This window comes from Oryctolagus cuniculus, chromosome 7 (assembly GCF_051225735.1).
Source record: "Oryctolagus cuniculus isolate XC-2025 breed Fujian yellow rabbit chromosome 7, ASM5122573v1, whole genome shotgun sequence".
Lineage (NCBI taxonomy): Eukaryota > Metazoa > Chordata > Mammalia > Lagomorpha > Leporidae > Oryctolagus > Oryctolagus cuniculus.
In genome coordinates this window covers 42796750-42816012 of record NC_142873.1, presented here as the reverse complement: position 1 = coordinate 42816012, position 19263 = coordinate 42796750, and the positions used below count along the sequence as shown (strand labels likewise).

At 51.5% G+C, this 19263-nt stretch overlaps 1 long non-coding RNA gene across 1 annotated transcript; it reads left to right on the top strand.

Moving 5' to 3' along the window:
- Window positions 1-71: 71 nt before the first annotated feature.
- On the top strand, window positions 72-19140 carry LOC138850530 (uncharacterized). The gene is made up of 3 exons (XR_016210544.1): window positions 72-140; window positions 18554-18643; window positions 18781-19140. It is a non-coding gene; the product is annotated as an uncharacterized LOC138850530 (long non-coding RNA).
- Window positions 19141-19263: the final 123 nt, after the last annotated feature.

The window sequence follows — 19263 nt, the reverse complement described above, 5'->3', positions numbered from 1 at the left end:
GTCCGGCTGCTATTTCTGTCCATCTTGTTTAATTATTCAAACCCAAGTTGGGGAGTGAACTATAAAAAGCTCTCCTGCTCGGGGACCCAGGAGAGCCGGGAGACTGGCCAGGTTGCAATCGCAGCGGCCACAGGGTCTGGGTGAGTTCACATGGCCCAGCATCCTGCTTGAAAGCTCCTTCTGCCGTGTGCCTGCCACCTCAGCTAGAAGGCAGAGACCGGACCTCCCTCCAGAAAGCTGGCCTGCCTCGCTTCAGCCTCTCCACACCCCTGTCTGGCCCCCGAGCTGGCCCCAGCCCCCTGCCCTGTGCTTTGCAAGTATTTCCTCTGCACTGTGCCTCTGCACTCGACCCGTTCCTTAGCCCTGGCTTCCTGACCCACAGGTTCTAATCGTTTGGCCTGAGTGTCCATGGCCATGGCAGGCAGCGTGGCAGAAGGCAAGTCAGTGGACCCAGGGACAGGGCGGTGGACACCAGGCTCTTGGCAGCGGGCGGTGGGGTGGAGAGCACTGTTGATGGGGTGGGTGCTAAGGCTCTTTGGGAGCTTCTCTTAGGGTCCCTCACTGTAGTCAGCAGGACAGAGGTAAGGCTGCCGGGAGCACCTTCGTCCTCTTTCGAGCCTAGTCTTTTTCTTTTGTTTATTTCTTGTATTTATTTGAGAGGCCGAGACACGGAGCCCCCACCCATTGGTTCACCAGTGCGAGGAAGCTGGGAACCCAATCCGGGTCTCCCATGTGAGTGGCAGGGTCCCAAGTCCTTGAGCCATCAGCTGCTGCCTCCCAGAGTGCATTAGCAGGGAGCTGGAATGGCACCCAGACACTCCTAGCTGCTGTGCCCCATTCCCGCGCCAGCTCTCGTCTTCTGGTTTCCCCGGCTTGCGGCAGTTTCTGTTGCAGTGGAAGCTCGGGGTGGCTAAGTGAGAAAAGCAGGGCTCCCCAGGACTTTCTTCTGTGACTGCTCCTACCTGACAGGCCTTTCTTAGAAAAAGAAGGAACAGGGGCTTGTGTTCGTGGTTGCTCTGGCAACATGGGGTTGTCATGGTGACTGGCCTTGGAGATGGTTGGTCAAGGGACTCATGTTAGTGAAGGGGGGACTGGCAGTTCCGCAGCCTGAGCAGGAAAAGGTACAAGAGAAGTGGGCAGCCTCAGAGATCCCAGATGTAGAAGTGAGTCTCAGGACAGACAAAGGGACAAGGGCAGCAAAAGTGGCACTGGAGCCCCAAGACGGGGAGAGACCACAGCAGCAGACCCAGAGACCCGGGTCCAGGGCCAGACGCAGAAGTGCACACAGTGAGGGGAGAGGCCCTGCGTGGGACGAGGAGCGTGGCAGGACTGTGCCGCGGGCAGTGTGGGCCTGCGTGTTAACACAGAGCCTGGGGTTCACAGTGGGGCCCTCTTCCAGGGCTTGTGCCCCCATGTTCCCTGGCAGCGGTGGTCACGGCTCCTGCAAGGTCCAGCCTGGCTCTCCCTGCTGCGGCTGCTACTAGAGCTAGGAGGGGAGGTTGCTGAGGGATGGGGATGAGGCCACGTTGCTAAGCAACAAGAGGCTCCGCACCTGGAGGGCATGGGAGGGGCCTGGCACGGTTTGTGCCAGGGGAGCAGGGAGACAGTAAAGGAACTGGGTGGGCAAAGCACAAGGGCCCCTTTCCCCTGCTGCCTGTGCCAGTCACGGAGGGCAGCTGCGCTCCGTCTCAGGAAACACATGGGGACAGTGTGTGGTCCGCCTCCCCGATGCGTGTGTGTGGTGTGTGCCGACCTGGGGGTCGCGCACAGGGCCATCCGGGGCAGGGCGGGGCTCCGGCAGGGATATGAAGGTTAAACAGCTTGCACAGTGCTCGTCTGGTAGGAGGAGACCAGGTCTCGCTCGGCCTGTGGAAAGGAACAAGGCAGGAAGCTGTGCAGAGCTGCAAAGGCCCCAGGCTGGGAACTTGGGAGCTGGCAGAAGGCTGGGAAGTTGCTACAGCCTCTTGAGAGGTATTCTGCTCTCGAGAGGCGCTGCGGGGGCACGTGGGCCTCATGCATCCAGCCATCTGCTGGAGGCCTCCGTGTTCTCAAAGCCGGACGTCTCTACTGTACTTCATTACCCTTATTCTCTCCCTCTCTTAAAAATGTACTTATTTATTTGAAACACGGAGGGAGACTCCTCAGGGCTGGGCCAGGCGGAAACCAGGAGTCTGGAACTCCATCCCTGTCTCCCACGGTGGGTGCAGGGGCCCAAACATTGGGCCATCATCTGCTGTTTTCCCTGGTGCTTTAGCAGGGGGAGCTGGATCAAAGTGGAGCAACCAGGACTCAAACTGCCCGACGTTCACAGGGGATGCTCACGCTGCAGGCGGCAGCTTAACCCACTGTGCCACAACAGTACCGCTGTTCTCTCGATTTTTATGTATTATTTTCTTTTTCTTTCTTTCTTTCTTCATTTTTAAAGATTTATTTACTTATTTGAAAGAGTTACGGAAAGGGAGAGAGAGAGTAAGAGGGAGGTCTTCCACCCGCTGGCTCACTCCCCAGATGGCCACAACAACCGGGACTGGGCTAGGTCAAAACCAGGAGCCAGGAGCTTCTTCCCAGGTCTCCCACGTGGGTGCAGGGGCTCAAGCACTTGGGCCATCTTCTGCTGCTTTCCCAGGCCATTAGCAGGAAGCTGGATCGGAGGTGGAGCAGCCAGGGCATGAACTGGCACCATCCCCTATTATTTTCTTTTTAATCTTCAGGTTGACTGGTATGAAAGTCCAGTATTAGGGTAGAAAGGCGTGGAGGCAGAGAACAGCCTCGTGCAACAAGCAGTATTTATTGAACACCTGTGACCTGCCAGCCGGGATGCTGGGGAGGCAGCGAGGGCTGGATCCCGTGAGGGTCCGCAGGCAGCCCCCTCAGCAGCGCAGGCAGTCACTGGCTTCTCCCAGCAGACACCGCTGCTCATGCAAGTTGATGGCTTCCCACTGTCGGCGCTGGCATGGTCCTACAGTTCCACAGGGAGCCCCAGGCTTGCCCACAGACCAATTGCTGGGGAGACAACAGGGTGCAGAGAGGGCTTCCGGTTGATGGCCCGTGAGGAAGATAAAAACCTGGGGATACAAGGAGTCTGGGCTTGTTTTGTTTTCATTCCTGCTTTAAAGGCATCGTGACAAAGCGACACCATCCTCATTTTGTAGATGACGAAAACGAGGCCCAGAGAGAGCAGGGAGCACGTTCACATTCAACAGCAAGAAGCAGCTGTGGCATTCCAACCCAGAACTCTCTGTCCCCGGCCAGCGGTCAAGGGAGAAAACAGCTCGGCTTCCCCACTGCCGAGCAGAGCGGTAGAACCTGACCGCGTGTTCACAGGGACACCCGGGTTGGGGGTGGGGGCGGGACTCATCCCAAGCCTGGTGAGGGGAGTATCCTCACGCACTCACAGGTCCAGGATGGCCACGCGAACACCTCCGAATGGCTCAGATTCAGGGAAGCCTGGGGCAGACAGAGCCGAGCGCCAGTCCGAGCCCCAGTCTTTTCCAGCTGGTGAGCTCGGGTGAGTCACCGACCCTCTGTGAGCCTCAGTTTGCTGGGGGTTGGTGTGAGTGTCACGGTAAGGAGTGGTAACAACCTGTGCCGTGCTTTGGAGACGTGCAGTAACGAATGGCCCTCTCCTGTCAACCCTACACAAGGACACAAGGAGGAGGCGGGGAACCAAGGGCAAATTCAAGGTGGGCGCAACCCTGTGGGTATGCACAGGAAGCCCACTGGCAGGACGAGGCAAGAACAGCAAAAAGACCTTTCTCTCGCGCTCTCTTGCTCTCGCTCCTGGAGCAAGTGCAGGAATGACAACAGATAACAGAGGGCACAAACCTCCTAACTCCTATTTCTGTCCCTTTTCTCCCCCAAGGCAGATGTTTAGTGTAGAAATCAGAGAACGGGAGCCCTGGAAAGGTGAGAATCAAATCTGCAGCCCCATTCTTCTGTGGCTTCCTGGATCCCCTGTAAAGTTCACCAGAGGCACCGGGAACTTGCACAGATGGTGGTGGCAGTGGCATTGTCCCCTGTGTGGGAGGAATCTGGGGTGTAGAAGAGGCACCAAGAGCCTGGAGGTGGAAACAGGAGACCCTGGTCTGTAAGAAGGGGGGAGATAGCTTCCAACCACCTGGGCTTAATCCCCACGACTGTTCTGGAAAGCTAGAGAAAGAAGGTGGGGTCAACCGGGCATTGGTTGAGATTCACCAACCCCTGACTACTTACATGAGTGTGGACATCACCCAGGAGGCGGCCGGAAGTCCAGAGGATCTCAGCCCACCTTGGACCTAATCACAGTGGCACTTAAGAGTCATGGGTGCCGGGGGCTGGTGTTGTGACAAAGTGGGTTAAGCCACCACCTGCCATGCTGGTGCCTCCTATGAGCAGTGGGCGATTGGAGTCCCGGCTGCCCTGCTTCTGATCCAGCTCCTTGCTGATGCACCTGGGAAAGCAGCAGAAGATGGCCCAAGTGCTTGAGCCCCTGCCACCCATGTGGGAGACCCAGAGAGAGCTCCTGGTTCCTGGCTTTGGCCTGGCCCAGCCCCGGCCATTTGGGGAGTGAACCAGCAGAGGGAGGATCTCTCTCTCTCCGTGTGTATATATATATAAATGGGTATGCGTGTGAGAGAGAGAGACTTTGCCTTTCAAATAAAGAAATATTAAAAAAAAAAAAAGGCATGGGTGCTCTGAGAGCTCATTCGAGCCTGAGACGTGCTGCCACAGCCTGTCCTTGGTGCAGGTGACCTCCTATGTCCACCTCCAGTCTCTTGGCACCTCTTCTATTGCCCATTTTCCTCTCACGCTCGGGGAGAAGGCCACCCCCACCACCTGTGCAAGTTCTCCCAGAGCCTCTGGTGAACTTCACAGGCAGAGACAAGAAGTCCCTGAAGGAATGGGGCTGTGGATTTGATCTTGGCAGGCCTGCAGCTGTCCTAGCCATTAAGAGCTAGGAATCTTCCAGGAGTGGGCATTTGGCTCACTGGCTAAGATGCCGCGTGGAATGCCCACATTCCCTATCAGAGTGCTCAGGTTTGATTCCAGCTCTGCCCTGATTCCAGCTCCCTGCTGTCAGCTCTGGGAGGCAGCAGGTCATGGCCCAAATACTTGAGTCCCTGCCACTTGGAAGACCTGGACGGAGTTCCCAGTTTCTGGCTTCAGCCTGGTTCAGCCCCAGCTGTTATGGGCATTTGGGGAGTGAACCAGTGGATGGAAGCTCTGTGTCTCTCTTTCTCTCTGCCATTCAAATAAAAGGAAAGGAAATAAAACGGAAAAACATTTGAAGGAGGCTCTCCCTCTGGGGAGGGGAGGGAAGGAGGCGCTGGGCAGGGCAAGGCTCTGTGCCCATTGTCCAGCGGCCTCTGTCACGTGCTTTACGCAGGGGGCTTCTGGCTAAGCTTTCCTTCGAAGAGCTGGAAGAGGTTTGAAAATCATCTGAGCCGTGTCACAGAACATCTGAGCTCTGGAATGCCACACAGCCCTACAAAGCCTGAGGTAGATCTGGGCCCAGTGATGCAGGACATCTGAGACAAATCGTCAATGAGTAAAGCAAGTTTCAGAGCCATCTATATAACCGTAGGCCACGAATGCAAATAAGCCTATATGGGTATCTGTGTACTGATCAATGATCGACTCTTACAGTGGTGGCCTGAAACGACAGGAGTTGCTTTGTGTATGCATGTACGATGTGTGGTTTGGAAGACTGACTGGGCTCAGCAGGGTGGTTTTCACGCAGGTCCATGCTGTTGTGGCTGAAGGATCGGGAGTCTTCTCGAAGTCTTCCTCACATGTCTGACCCTGTGACTGGGCTCACTCCAGCAGGTAGCCTGGAACAGCAGCAGTCTTTCTCCCCCGAGGCTCAGCTGGTAGTCTCTCTAGCAGCCACACCTCTCACAAGAAGGCCTAGGGCACCAAAAGCATGCGTCTGAGACAGAAAGCCAAGAGGACTCAACATTGCTTTGCATGGCCTAGTGTCATGCTGTCAAATACTGGTCAAGGCAGTCAGAGGCCTGCCCACTTCTAGGATAGAGGACAGAGCCTCTACCTCACAAGGAGTGGCAAGACTATGGAAGCAACTGTGTGATGGGAAGTGTTGTAGCCATTCTTGGAGCCTACATTCTGGTAGAAGGTGGCAAGTTCTATACACGAGGGTAACTGTATAGAAAGGAACCCTGGAAGAACCCACAAGGCTTACCTCTGAGGAAGGCGGGTGCAGGTATGTTTTACCTTACTGTGCATGTATTACTTGTGTCTTTTACATACAGAGTGTACATATGAATTTTATTAGATGAAAAGGAAACTAAAGAGCAGGAAAAGGAAGCAAAAAGTAAAATTTATAAGAAAAGGATTTAATCAATTGGGATTTCTGTTATTTGGGTTGGTTATAATATCTTTTAAATAAGATGGAGGCGTGTGGACAGTCTTATTTGTTTATGTAATAAATATCTATTACATGTCTGCTGTGTGTTCATGGAACAGCTCTGCCCAGAAATCTGAATGAGTCTGAGTTGACTTGGAGGGACATCTCTGATAACTTCATCCACTTGAGCACTTTTATTTGGAAAGACAAAAGGCGGAGTTGCCCAGAAGGTAGTGGCTTCGAGCAAAAAGTCTTCAATTTATTAGATGAAGGCAGTGGAAGAGGGGCTGGTGTTGTGGTGCAGTGGGTTAGGCCATGGCCTGTGACACCAGCGTCCCATAAAAGCACCAGTACAAGTCCTGGCTGCTCCACTTCTGCTTCAGCTCCCTGCTAATGCTCCTGGGAAAAGCAGCAGAAGATGGCCCAAGTACTTGGTCCCCTGCCATAAAGTGGGACACCCAGATGAAGCTCCTGGGCCCTTGCTTTGGCCTGGCCCAGTCCTGGCCATTGTGGCCATCTGGGGAGTGAAGATCTCTTCCATCTGGGATGGAAGATCTCTCTGTCTCTCTAATTCTGCCTTTCAAAAAACAAACAAATCTTTTTTTTTTTTTTTTTTTTGACATACAGAGTTAGACAGTGAGAGAGAAAGACAGAGAGAAAGGTCTTCCCTCCGCTGGTTCACCCCCCAAATGGCCGCTATGGCCGGAGCTACACTGATCCGAAGCCAGGAACCAGGTGCTTCTTCCTGGTCTCCCATGTGGGTGCAGGGCCCAAGCACTTGGGCCATCCTCCACTGCACTCCCTGGCCACAGCAGAGAGCTGGCCTGGAAGAGGAGCAACCAGGACTAGAACCCGGCGCCCATATGGGATGCCGGTGTCGCAGGCGGAGGATTAACCAAGTGAGCCACGGCGCTGGCCCCCAAACAAACAAATCTTAAAACAAGCAAACAAAAAAAGACTGTGGAAGATGTTCGGCTTTTCTTCCAGCTCTGTATGCTATGTAACAAACGGCCTTAAAATGCAGTGGCTTAAAACCTGATTGCTCTTGTGTTCTGGACTTGTGTGCTCAGCCAGGTGGTTCTCTGTGGGGTTCCCTCATGTCGCTGCACACAGAGGGTGGCTGGAGTCACCTGCAGCCAGAGCTGGGGGTCATCTCGAAGACTTCCTCCTGTGTCTGGTTGTCAGCAGGACCTCGGCTGGGAAGCTGAACCTCCTGTGGCCTTACCCCTTTGAGCATGGCAATGGGGTTCCAATAGGCCCAGGCAGAAGCCACCTGTCTTGCTATGACCTAGCTTCAGAAGTCACATAACTCACTTCCACTGCCCAGCTCTGAGGGGAGGGAGCAGAGCTGCCACTTCTCAATGGAGGTGTGTGTTGGGGTGTGCGGTGCAAAAGCAAGAGGAGCATGGAAGGGGATGGGAGACTTTTTATGGCTACCTTAGAAAGTGCAATCTATGGGGCTGATGCTGCAGTACAGCGGGTTAAAGGCCTGGCCTGCAGCATTGCATCCCATACGAGTACTGGTTCGAGTCCCAGCTGTTCCACCTTTTTTTTTTTTTTTAAGATTTATTTATTTATTTAAAAGGCAGAGTTACAGAAAGGCAGAGAGAGAGAGAGAGAGAGAGAGAGAGAGGCCTTCCATCCGCTGGTTCACTCCCCAAATGACTGCAACAGCCAGAGCTGTGCCAATCTGAAGAGCAGCCTCTTCCAGGTCTCCCTCGCGGGTGCAGGGGCCCAAGACGTGGGCCATCTCCACTGCCTTCCCAGGTCACAGCAGAGAGCTGGATTGGAAGTGGAGCAGCCAGGACAACTGCTTCACTTCTGATCCAGCTCCCTGCTAACGCGCCTGGGAAAGCAGTAGAAGATGGCCCAAGTGCTTGGCCCCTGCGCCCACATGGGAGACACAGAAGAAGCTGCTGGCTCCTGTCTTCTGCTTGGTTCAGCTCTGACTGCTGCAGCCATCCAGGGAGTGAACCAGCGGATGGAAGACCTCTCTGTCTCTACCTCTCTCTGTAACTCTGTCTTTCAAATAAATAAATACTAAAAAAAGAAAGTACAATCTACTACATTTACTAATGATCAAAGAAAAGCCAAACAGTGATGTTTCTATTTTTCAAGTAACAATATACTTGGTTAACGCAGTCAGGGCCGAGTCCTTGTGCGTCAGGCCTGGTGGACTAACTCAGTCTGCAGGTGTAACCCCTCTGGGTCTCAGGAGCAGAACATGAAGAGCGTCTCAGGGCCAGGCAGGGGCTGACCCTGCCGGGTGCCGCCAGTCCCAGGCCAGTCGGGGAGGCACTGAGCCACACAGTCCCGGCCGGCAGAGGCTCCACCATGCTACAGCTGCCCCAACTGGACCTCAGATTCCACCTCGGGGAAAAGGAAGATTGCAGAATTGCATGTGGGGTTCTCATTGCCTGAACCTGGAAGAGTCCCGTTTCATGGTGTAGATGTTAGGGGCTGGGCAATGTTGCAAAGTGAACGGAACTTTCGGTGAGTGGGTGAGTGTCGGCGGGGCGGCGGGGAGGGGGTTGTCTCTGTTACGCCTGACTACAGCCTGCAGCACCATCGGGGCAGTCCGCCCACCCGACCTCCCAGGCCCCCAGAGCTCACCTTGTCACCTTCTCCAAGACTTGGCTGAGATGTTTCCTTCTCTGTGAATCCTCTCCTATATTATTTACTTATTTGAAAGGCAGAGTGATAGAGAGAGAGAAGACACACACACACACACACACACACACACAGAGGGAGAGATCTTCCATCTGCCGGTTTTCTCCCCTAATGGCCACCACGGGCTGGGCTGCAATGGGGGCTGAGCTGGGCTAAAGCCAGGAGCCCAGAATTCTACCAGGGTCTCCCATGTGGGTGGCGGGGACCCAAGCTCTCGGGCCATCTTCCGCTGCCTCCTCAGGAGCATTAGCAGGAAGCAGGGACTGGAACTGGCGCTCCGGACACTGACACCCGAGGCAGAGCTTAATCCCTGCATCACAAGGCTTGTCCAGATCACTCTACTAAAGGTGCCGCCCACCCCTCCCCCCTCCCCTCCAGCCCGCTGTCCCTCGCCGTGCTGTCCCCCTTCCCCCAAGCACTGGTTACTTGGAACGCACTGCAGCCACCGCCCTCGCCCTCTGCCACGTCTCTGCCACGGCATCAGTTCCGTGCGGCTGCTGGGCCTTGTTCTCTGTTCAGCGTGTAGCCCGCACGCACAGGGCACTTCCCAGATATTTGCGGGAGGATTAAGTTTTTTCAAGATCCTTGCAGCTGGTGAGGGTGTGGTGAGACTAACACCTCCATGCCCTCTGAGTGGGGCTGTAAATTGGCGCAACACCTTTTTTTAAAATAAACTTTTAATTTTGTAATAATTTTAGATTTACAGCAAAGTTGCAACGATGGTACAAAGAGTCCCAGTGTACACCTTGCCGAGTTCCTTCTTAGGGTAACTGCCGACATTACAGTGGGATGTTTGTCGAGACCAAGAAGCCAACAGGAGCACATGGCCATGAACTAAACCCCAGCATTTATTCGGCTTCACTGCTTTTCCCATTATTCTTTGTTCTGTGCCAGGACCCAATATATATTTTTAAAAGTTATTTATTTGAAAGGCAGAGAGACAGAGAGACAGCTCTTAGCTGCCGGGTCACTCCCTGAATGCCTGGTCCTCTGCGTGGGAGGCAGAACCTGACCACTGGGGTCATCGCTGCCGCCTCCTCGCGTCTGCATTTAGCAGGAAGCTGGAGTCAGGAGCCAGAGCAGCCATGGAGCCCAGGAGCTGGAGGTGAGCCGCAGGCATCCTAACCAGGACCCCAACTATGTGGGCCAAATGCCCTGCTCCCCGCCAGTGGCGTTTTAACTCTGTGTTCCTTGTGGAGAAAGGGATCCTCTTACGCCACATTAGTGAAGAGATGAGCTAGAGCTAGAGCTAGAGAGATGATAGAGAGGGAGACAGAGCTGGAGATAGAGAGATAGAGAGGGAGACAGAGCTGGAGATAGAGAGATAGAGAGGGAGATAGAGAGATGATAGAGAGGGAGATAGAGGGATGATAGAGAGGGAGATAGATGATAGAGAGGGAGATAGATGATAGGGAGATAGAGAAATGATAGAGATGGAGATAGAGATGATAGAGAGGGAGATAGAGAGATGACAGAAATGGAGATAGAGATAGAGAGATGACAGATGATAGAGAAATGATAGAGAGGGAGATAGATGATAGAGATGGAGACAGAGATGGAGATAGAGATAGATAAGACACAGAGAGAGCTCCCATCTACTGGTTCACTCCCCCAATGCTTGCAACAGCTGGCAGTTGGCCAGGCTGAAGCCAGGAGCCCACACTTCAGTCCAGGTCATGCATATGGGTCGCAGGGACCCAAGCTCCTGAGCCACTGTCTGCTGCCTCCCAGGGGCTTGTATTAGCAGGAAGCTGAATGCAAAGCCAAGGAACCAGAACTTGAACCCAGCACTCCAATATGGGATGTGGGCAATTTAACTACTAGGTCAAACACTGGCCTCACTCTTTTGCTTTTCTTTTCTTTCCTTTTTTTATTTGACAGGTGGAGTTATAGACAGTGAGAGAGAGAGAGACAGAGAGACAGAGACAGAGAGAAAGGTCTTCCTTCCGTTGGTTCACGCCCCAAATGGTTGCTATGGCTGGCACGCTGCACCAATCCGAAGCCAGGAACCAGGTGCTTCCTCCTGGTCTCCCATGTGGGTGCAGGGCCCAAGCACTTGGGCCATCCTCCACTGCCTTCCTGGGCCACAGCAGAGAGCTGGACTGGAAGAGGAGCAGCCGGGACAGAATCTGGGGTGCCAGTGCCGTAGTGAGCCGCGGCGCCGGCCTCTTTCTTTCTTAAGATTTATTTGCTTATTTGAAAGGCAGAGCAACATAGAGGGAAAAACAAAGGGATAGAGAAATCTTCATCCACTGGTTCACTCCCCAAATAGTTCACTCCTGCAACAGCCAGGTCCGTGGTAGGCCAAAGCCAGAAGCCAAGAACTCCATCTGGGTCTCTTGTGTGGGTGGCAGGAGCCTACATACTTGAGCCATCATCAGCTGCCTTCCCAGGCACATTAGCAGGGATCTGGATGGGAAACAGAGCAGCCAGGACTCAAACTGGCGCCCCAGTGTAATATGCCAGTGTTGCAAGCACCAGCGTCGCCTGCTGGGCCACAGGCGGGCTCACTTGTGAAATATCTCCTGGGGGCTAACATTTGGCGCAGCAGTTAAGATGCACTTGGAACCCCTGCAGCCCATATCTGAGTGCCTGGGTTGGAGTCTGCCTCTCGGTCCAGCTTCCCGCTATTGTACACCCGGGGAAGCAGCCGTTGCGGCTCAAGTACCTAAGTCCCTGCCACTCAGGTGGGATTGAGTTCTGGGCTCCTAGCCTTGGCTTGGACTAGCCCCCAGCTGCTGCAGGTATTTGGGGAGTGAACAAACAGATGGAAAAAAAAATCTGTCTTTGTCTCTAATAACAGAAAATCAATAAATACAAATTTTTAAAAATTTCCTAGAGTGATTATATATTATAATCAAGAAACTACAAAATGTCTATATTACTTGATCTACTAATTTCTGTTCTAGAAATCTATTCTAAGGAGATAATGAGAAATGTAGTGGGGCTGGCGCTGTGGAATAGCAGTAAAGTGGCCGCTTACAGTGCTGGCATCCCATATAGTGCCAGTTCAAGTCCCAGATCTTCCACTTCCGATCCAGCTCACTGCTGTGGCCTGGGAAAGCAGTAGAAGATGGCGCAAGTCCTTGGGCCCCTGCACTCCTATGGGAGACCTGGAAGAAGCTCCTGGCTTCCAATAGGTGCAGCTCCGGCTGTTGTGGCCATCTGGGATGTAAAACCAGTGGATGGAAAACCTCTCTTTCTCTCTTCCTCTGCCTGTCTGTAACTCTGCCTTTCAAATAAATAAATAAATAAATCTTAAAAAAAAAAAAAAAAAAAGAAATGTAGTGAGAATCTTGTAGACAAAGGTATCCGTTATAGACTTATTTAGAAGAGTAAAAATTGAAAACAACAGTTCAATATCATAGAAACATTAGATACAGAATAGATGAGCTATTTTATACACATAATATTTTTTTAAAAAAAGATTTATTTAGGCCAGCGCCAAGACTCACTAGGCTAATCCTCCGCCTGCGGCTCCAGCACACCGGGTTCTAGTCCCGGTTGGGGCACCAGATTCTGTCCCGGTTGCCCCTCTTCCAGGCCAGCTCTCTGTTATGGCCGGGGAATGCAGTGGAGGATGGCCCAAGTGCTTGGGCCCTGCACCCACATGGGAGACCAGGAGAAGCACCTGGCTCCTGGCTTCGGATCAGCGTGGTGCGCCGGCTGCAGTGGCCATTGGAGGGTGAACCTCTGTCTCTCTCACTGTCCACTCTGCCTGTCAAAAAAAAAAAAAAAAAGATTTATTTATCTATTTGAAAGAATTACACAGAGAAAGAAGGAGAGGCAGAGAGAGAGAGAGTCTTCCAGCCACCTCTTCCGGGTCTCCCACACTGGGCCATCTTCTACTGCTTTCCCAGGGCACAGCAGAGATCTGGATCAGAAATGGAGCAGCCGGGACTTGAACTGGCGCCTATATAGGATGCCGGCACTGCAGGCGGCAGTCTTACCCGCTACACCACAGCTCCAGCCCCAATATTCTTTTTAAAGAAACAGAAAGGTGTGTCTCAGGATCTGGCATTATGGCACCACAGGTAAAGCTGCCGTCTGTGTTGCCAGCATTCCATGTGGGTGCCGGTTCGTGTCCCAGCCGCTCCACTTCTGATCAAGCTCCCTATTAATGGCCTGGGAAAGCAGTGGATGATGGCTTAAGTGATTGGGCCCCGGCCACCCACGTGGGAAACCCAGATGGAGTTCCAGGCTCCTTGCTTCAGCCTGGCACAGCCCTGGCTGTTGGGGCCTAAATGGGAGTGAACCAGCGGATGGAAGATCTCTCTCTGTCTCTCCCACTCTCTCTGTCACTCTGCCTTCTAAGTAAGTAAACTTAATTTTTAAAAAAGCTTTCAAAAAGTTTTCAAACAAGAAATTGGTAATATAAACTTTAGGATAGCATGGTTAGGACAGGAGTTATTTCTCATGTTGTATCCTTTTATACCTTTAGAAACTTGTACCCAGTAGGGGCCAGCGTTGGGGCGGAGGGCATAAAGCTGCAGCCTGTGGCACTGGCATCCCATACAGACCTGGTTCCTGTCCCCGCTGCTCCACTTCCCATCCAGCTCCCTGCTAATGGCCTGGGAAAGCAGCGGAGGATGGCCCCAGTGCTGGGGCCCCTGCACCCCTGTAGGAGACCTGAATGAAGCTCCTGTCTCCTGGCTTCAGCTTGGCCCAGCCCTGGCCGCTGAGACCATCTGGGCAGTGAAGCAGCAGGTGGAAGACCTCCACTCTCTCTGCCTCTGTCTGTCCCTCTCTGTAACTCTGCCTTTCCAATAAATAAATACATTTTTAAAAAGTCAAAAGATTTGGGAAAAAATAAATTTCAAAAAAAATGAAAGGTGTCTCATGGTTATATGAATAAAGCAGAATCTAAAATTGCAAACAGAGTGTGAACTCAGCTACTCCATTATTTCTACTTATTTTATTATAAACTGACCATTTATAGTGGTGCATCAGTCTCTCTAGTTCAGTTTGGCACAGCTAATGGATTCTTACGTTACATTGCTAAAGTCTGTCCTCTAGAAGAGTTCTCAAAAAGTCTGTGGTGAAAGAGGCATACTTCTAAATTCCCCGGCTGTTATAGACCAACATTTATGTGAAATGCAATAAAAACTGGTTACTAGAAAAATGAAATGAAAGAGAGCCATAAAATATAAGCCTCAACATTTTTGTTATTATATTCAGGTATAAAATTACTGACAGGTTGCTGTTAAGTTTCTAAACGCTTGCTCTCTCTTTTTTTTTTTATATGATTCATTTACTTATTTGAAAGGCAGAGTTACAGAGTGACAGGGACATACACACACACACACACACGCACACACAGAGATCTTTTACCAACTGGTTCACTCCCTAAATGGCTGCAATGGCTGGGCCTGGGGCAGGCTGAAGCCAGAAACTCCTTCCAGGTCTCCCACGTGGGTGTAGGGTCCCTAGGCCTTTGGACAGCTTCCACTGCTTTGCCAGGTGCATTCGCAGGGAGCTGGAGCAGAAAGGACCCACACCAGTGCCCATATGGGGTGCCAGCATGGCAGACAGCAGCTTAACCTGCTGTGCCTCAATGTCGGCCCCTTCATTTTTAAAAATTTATTTATTTATTTGAAATACAAAGTAACAGAGAGAGAGAAGGGGAGACGGAGAAAGGGAGAGAACTTCCACATGCTGGTTCACGCCTCCGATGACCATAGTAGCCAGGTTTGGGCTAGGCCAAAGCCAACAGCCAATAACTCCAGTCTGGTCTTTCATGTGGATGGCGGGGCCCACGTAGCTGGGCCGTCTTCCGCTGCCTTAGCAGGAAGTGTTTGGAAGCAGAGCAGTCAGGACTTGAACTGGCACTTGGATACGGGCTGCTGGTGCTGTGGGCAGCAGCTTAACCCGCGGCTCCACGGCGCTGGCCCCCCGCTCTCCATTCGTGCACTTATCTGGCTGTGGGCCAGTCACAGCGTGTGGAGTCCACTTTGATAAGTGCTCCCCGGGATCGAGGGCCAGGCCACTGGTCCTTGTCGCTCACATCACAGTTCTAGAGTCAAAGTGCTGGCTTTCCTTTTCCTAAGAGCAATAGTACCAGCGCAGAAGGCCTGCCCTGGTTAAGCGGGTCCTCCTCTCCCAAGACGACCACTGCCGGGCTCTTGTGTGTCTTTCCAATAACCCAGAGCACTGACAGTGCTTCCACATCAGCACAGGTGCGTCTAGCTCATCTCTGGTGGCTGCTTAACGTCACGTCCTGTGGCCGCCCTGCTAAGTCCATTGCCTTCACAGAGATTATGGTAGCAAACACTCCAGAGCTCTTTGCCTGCTTATCCAGGTGTACGAGGGTTTTAAAAAGTTCATGGAAAATGCATATTATGAAAACTATGCATGGATTGAAAACTTATTCTTGCAAACAAATTACCTTTTAAATCCATTGTCCTTCCTTCCTTTCTTCTTTCTTTCTTTTTCTTTCTTTTGTTTATTTATCCAAAAGGCAGAGTTTACAGAGAAAGAAGGAGACAGAGAGAGAGAGAGAGACCTTCCACCCACTAGTATACTCCTCAAATGGCCTCAATGGCCAGTGCTGGACTTGTCCAAAGTCAGGCGCTTCTTCCGGGTCTTCCATGTGGGTGCAGGGGCCCAAGCACTTAGGTTATCCTCAGCTGCTTTCCCAGGCCATAGCAGGGAGCTGGATTGGAAGTGGTACAGCCAGGACTCAAATTGGCACTCATATGGGATGCTGGCATCTCAGGCGGTAGCTTTATCCGCTATACAATACCAGCCCCCCCCCCCCATTTTCATTTTTAAAAAGATTATTTATTTATCAAGAAGGTAAAGTGAGAGAAAGTGAGAAAAAGAGAGAGAAATCTTTCATCTGCTGATTCATTCCCCAGGTGCCCGCAACAACTGGAGCTGGGCCAGGCCAAAGTCAGCAGCCAGCAACTCCATTTGGGTCTCCCACAATGGAAGCAGGGGCTGGCCCAAGTACTTGGGTCATCTTCCATTGTCCCCTAAGTGCATTAATAGGAAGCTGGATCAGAAGCAAAGGAGCTGGCCAGCACCGAGGCTCACTAGGCTAATCCTCCACCTAGCAGCGCTGGCACACCGGGTTCTAGTCCCAGTCGGGGCGCCGGATTCTGTCCCCGTTGCCCCTCTTCCAGGCCAGCTCTCTGCTGTGGCCAGGGAGTGCAGTGGAGGATGGCCCAGGTGCTTGGGCCCTGCACCCCATGGGAGACCAGGAGAAACACCTGGCTCCTGCTTTCGGATCAGCACGGTGTGTCGGCCGCTGCGCCGGCCGCAGTGCGCCAGCCGTGGCGGCCATTGGAGGGTGAACTAACGGCAAAAGGAAGACCTTTCTCTCTCTCTCTCTCACTATCCACTCTGCCTGTCCAAAAAAAAAAAAAAAAAAAAAAAGAAGAAGAAGCAAAGGAGCTAGGACTTGAATAGGAGATGTGGGTATCCTCAAGTGACAGTTTTTTTTAAAAAAAGATTTGTTTATTTAAAAGGCAGACTCACAGAAAGAGAGGGAGAGGGAGAGAATCTTCCATCTTTTGGTTCACTCCCCAGATAGCTGCGACAGCCAGAGCTGGACCAGGCCAAAGCCAGGAGCCCTATGTGGGAGCAGCAGCCCAAGCATTTGGTCCATCTTCCACTGCTCTCCCAGGCACATTAGCAGGGAGCTGATCAGAAATAGAGTAGCTGGGACAAGAACTAGCGCTCTTTGGGTTGCCAGTGTTGCAGGCTGCAGCTTTGCCCGCTACATCACAATGCCTGCAGCCCCCATGAGACATTTTTACTGCTGCGCCAAACATTTGCTTTATGCACTTACACAGTCAAAGTCAAAAAGAAAAGCTTTGCTGGAATATAACTTACATACCATAAAGTTCACCCTTTAAGAGGAATACAATTGAAGGACTTTTACCCCATTCAGACTTGTGCAGCCATCACCACCAAAGGTTAAAAAACATTTTCATTCCTCCCCAGGGAAATCACATACCCATTGCCAGTCACTCTCCATTGGGCCCTTTGCCCACCACAACCACTGAGCTCCTTATTCCTATAAGTCTGCTTATTCTGGACATTTCATATAAGAGGAGCCAAGATTTGGGCCTTTTGCATCCTGTCCTTGTACATAGCCCGATGTTTCCAAGGTTCCTCCATGTTGTAGTGCATGTCACTACTTCACTTTTTTTTTTTTTAAGATTTATTTATTTTTTGAAAGTTGGAGTTACACACAGAGAGAAGGAGAGGCAGAGAGAGAGAGAGAGAGAGGTCTTCCATCCGCTGGTTCACTCCCCAGTTGGCTGCAATGGCCAGAGCTGTGCGGATCCAAAGCCCCAGGAGCTTCCTCTGGGTCTCCCACGTGGGTGCAGTGGCCCAAGCACCTGGGTCATCTTCTACTGTTTTCCCAGGCCATAGCAGAGAGTTGGATAGGAAGTGGAGTAGCCGGGACTAGAACCGGCGCCCATATGGAATGCTGACACTGCAGGTGGCAGCTTTACTGCTATGCCACAGCGCTGGCCCCACTTCAATCCTTTTGATAATATGCCGTTGTACAGATAGACCACCTTTTGTTTATCCATCCACTGGTTGATGGACCTCTGGGGTTATTATTTCCACGTCTTGTGCCACTGTGAACATTTGTGTGCACGTTTTGGTTACAGAGGCTTTGAATTTTCTTGCACAGCCACCCAGGAGTGGAACTGCTGCATCATGCAGCACCTCATGCTTAATGTTGTGAAAAATCGTCAAGTTCTTTGTCGATGTACCCCACCACTTTACAATGTCCCAGCAGTGTATGAAAGCCGTAATTCCTCCACATTCTCACCAACACTTGTTATTGTCTGTCAGTTTTATTTCAGCATCCCTGTAGGGTTGAAGTGTTAGTGATTTGATTTGCACTTCATTAACTAGTGATATTGAGCATTCTTTCATATCATTTGTATATCTTCTTTGCAGAAAGTCTATCCAATTCCTTCGATCATTTCTTGAGTTGTCTTTAAAACAAACTTCACTTATTTATTAAAGGTTTATTTATTTATTTGAGAGGCAGAGTTACAGATGGAGGGAGACAGGAAGAAAAAGAGAGAGAGAAAGAGAGGCCGGTGCCGCAGCTCACTAGGCTGCGGCGCCGGCATACTGGGTTCTAGTCCCGGTCAGGGCTCTGGATTCTGTCCCGGTTGCCCCTCTTCCAGGCCAGCCCTCTGCTGTGACCCAGGAGTGCAGTGGAGGATGGCCCAAGTGCTTGGGCCCTGCACCCCATGGGAGACCAGGATAAGTACCTGGCTCCTACCATCGGATCAGCACGACGCGCTGGCCACGGCAGCCATTGGAGGGTGAACCAACGGCAAAGGAAGACCTTTCTCTCTGTCTCTCTCTCTCTCACTGTCCACTCTGCCTGTCAAAAAAAAAAAAAAAAAAAAAAAAAAAAAAAGAGAGAGAGAGAGAGAATCTTCCATCTGCTGGTTCACTCCCCAAATGGCTGCAACTGAAGCCAGCAGCCTGGAACTCCATCTGGGTCTCTCATAAGGGTGGCAGGGGCTCAAGCACTTTGGCCATCTTCTGCTACTTTCCCAGGTGCATTGGCAGGGAGCTGGATCGGAAGTGGAGTAGCTGGGACTCAAACGCTGGTGTTGCAGGCAGTGGCTTAACCCACTGAGCCATAAGGTTGGTCCCAACTTCTTTATTTTTTATTTATTTAAATGACAGAGGGAGGGAGGGAGGGAGGAAGAGAGAGAGAGAGAGAGAGAGAGAGAGATTGATTAGTCTTCGTCCAGTGGTTTTCTTTCCAAATGCCCCAATAGTTGGATCTGGGCCAGACCAAAGCCAGGAGCCTGAAACTGTCTGGATCTTCTATGTGGGTGGAGGAGACTCAACTACTTCAGCCATTACCTGCTACCTCCTATGGCGACCTATTCAGGAGGCTGGAATCAGAACAGAGCCGGGACTGGAACCTGAGCACTGGGTATGGGATGTCTTATCTGCCATGTAGAATGCCCACCCTCAAGTCTTTAATTTTGATGAAATCCAGTTTATGTATTTGTTCTTTTGTCATGTATGTTTTTGGTGTTCTGAGAAATCATTGCCTAAAAACAAAAACAAAACAAAAATGGGGGAAAATATAAATCATTTCCTAATTCAAAATTAGGAAAATGTATATCTAAGGTTTCTTCTGTGAAAACATTTTTTTTAAAAGATTTATTTTATTTATTTGAAAGAGTTACAGAGAGAGGTAGAGACAGAGAGCATCTCCCATCTGCTGGTTCACTCCCCAGATGGCCGCAATG